Below are 2,500 nucleotides of genomic sequence, written 5' to 3'. Positions count from 1 at the left end.
ATTTGCAGGCCGGTTATGTCCATTTTGATTTCCCCCCTTTGTATTGTTAATTATGTATATTTATAGGATCTATATTTTTGCATTATGTTTTTATCATTATGTATATTTTCCCGTGTTTTCTACAATATTGGATGTGAAATAGTTATGATTATGTTGGGTGGATTTAATGCAATTCATTGGTAGTGAATTTCGGTAGATTCGTATAATTGAACGAATGATTAGAGTTATTTTGTGTGTGTGTGTGTGTGTGTGTGTGTTTCTTAGGTTAAATGTATGCTGATATAAGTTCATTTTAGTGTTTTTTTTCTTTTCGTCCTGAAACAGCTGTTCATGTATCATGTTTGTGTGTAAATGTACTTGTATACATGTATATATTTGTGTAACTGTCAATTGTGGTGTGATGGACCGGGTCCACTGTATTTCTTTCCTTGTACTTACCTGCCTGTGGGCAGGTAGTATCCTAGGAATATTCATCACATGCTTTAATTTGCAATGGAAATAAAGTATGTTATATATATATATATATATATATATATATATATACTTTATCCAGAGTAGCCTGATCAGCATGAAATATATAAACGGCATAAAATAAACAAATACATTTCCAAACGATATAAAGTGGTCACACACACATCAAGTATTTAAATAGCTGCCGGTCTTCCTCAGGGCTCTGTTTTCGTTACAAAATCCATGGAACATGAACAACAACAGTAACAACACCAACAATAAGAGAACAATTTGTTTAAAAATAAATAATCGCGGCAGATTAACAACGGGTCACGTGATACAGTGAAATATAAAAATGAAGTGAACGCACATGTACAAGAATCTGGAAATACGATAAAACAAAAATAACATCTAGAAAGAAGAGAGGAAATGATTCAATATCACGTATGCAGCTGCCACTCATCCTGCTGTGGAAATGAGGGTGTCTTATGAACAGGGGTCCCCTTAGTTGTCAGTGCAATGCTTTTAATTGCCCTCGACATATTTTAGAATCCGTTCATTCAATCGTGCAACATCTGCTCCTTACAGGGATAAAATGTTTGCTTCCTTTCAATATTGTGGCCCAAGCGCATGTACTTTAGAGAAGAGATGGGAGAGGAGAGGTGATGAGATACTCCAACAGTGGGTGCTCGTCAATTGATCAGGGACAGGGAATAAGCAACCCCTTTATGTGTGTTTAAGGTAGTATTTAAATGATGCTATGCTATCTATAAAGTGGGCAGGTTCGGGGAGCTTATTCCAGTTTTCTGAGCCTGCATAAACAAAGGATTTTTGATAAAAGGCTGTACGACACTTTCGGAGTCTTGAAAGGAGTTACTCTTGACGACACTTCGTCGACAAATGAGAATTTCTCATAAAGTATAAACATGAGACAGTTTATATACACATTCCGCAGGAGGACCTGTGAAAAAAATCTGGTGTAACTGAGGTCAATCAAGTTTTCTAAAGACCTCCTCAGAGCTGGTTTCCCATGAACAATTCGCTATTCCACTGTCTGTGTTCTGTTTTTGTTCTTGTTGTTGCTCTTCTTTGCTCTGTGTGTGAGTGTGTGTGGGTGTGCGTGTGTGTGTGCGTTTTGTGTGTGGATGTCTGTCTGTGGTCGTGTACTAACGTTGAAGTCGAATCGGGCACCAGTACGGCGCCGGAGTGGCCAGAAGAGAAGCTGACGAATCGGACCACGAGGATATGAAACTTTCGTTGTCTGTGTTCTGGTTTTTTTTTTTTTTTTTTTGTTCTTGTTGTTGCTGTTCTTTGCTGTGTGTGTGTGTGTGTGTGTGTGTGTGCATGTGCGTGCGTGCGTTGTGTGTGTGGATGTCTGTCTGTGTTCGTGTGGGAACGTTGAAGTCGAATCGGGCACCATTACGGCACCGGAGTGGCCAGAAGAGAAAGTGTAGTGTCCCCGAAAGGACAACGGTGCTTGGGTGCTTGCACCGTTAGCTCCCCCGGAGTTCCGGCGGGACAGACGGTCAACGTCCCGCTGAAAAGCCGACGGGGTGGAAGAGAGTGCACGAAGAGGCGAGCTCCCATCTGTTGTCCCTCAGCTCCCTACCCGGAGTTGTGGCTCATAGCGTTCCTCTCGATTGCTTGCGATGAATCGGACCACGAGGAGATGAAACTCTGCAGTCTGTGTTCTGTCTTTGTTCTTTTTGTTGCTCTTCTTTGCTCTGTGTGTGTGTGTGTGTGTGTGTGTGTGTGCGTTGTATGTGTGTCTCTGGCTGTTGCCTTGCAGTCTTGTGGGAATAAATTAAAGTCGAATCGGGCACCATCCCGGCACCGGAGTGGCCAGAAAAGAAACATGTATTAAAGTTCGGGGCTGCCGAAAAAGACAGCGGTGTTGTACAGGAAGCTCCCCCGGAGTTCCGGCAGGCGAGGCAGCAACCGTTCCGCTGGAAAGCCCACGTCCTGAAAACAGCCCACGAGGAGACGAAGGGAAGGCGTCGACGCTTGGCATGTCCGTGTGTGACCGGAGATGCGTCGGGCGTGTCCCCTA

The sequence above is a fragment of the Diadema antillarum genome, unplaced genomic scaffold, assembly GCF_040938485.1.
Source record: "Diadema antillarum isolate AM-2024a unplaced genomic scaffold, OU_Dant_1.0 seq00000007_RagTag, whole genome shotgun sequence".
NCBI classification, from domain to species: Eukaryota; Metazoa; Echinodermata; class Echinoidea; order Diadematoida; family Diadematidae; genus Diadema; species Diadema antillarum.
Note: the sequence above shows the minus strand (reverse complement) of the source record.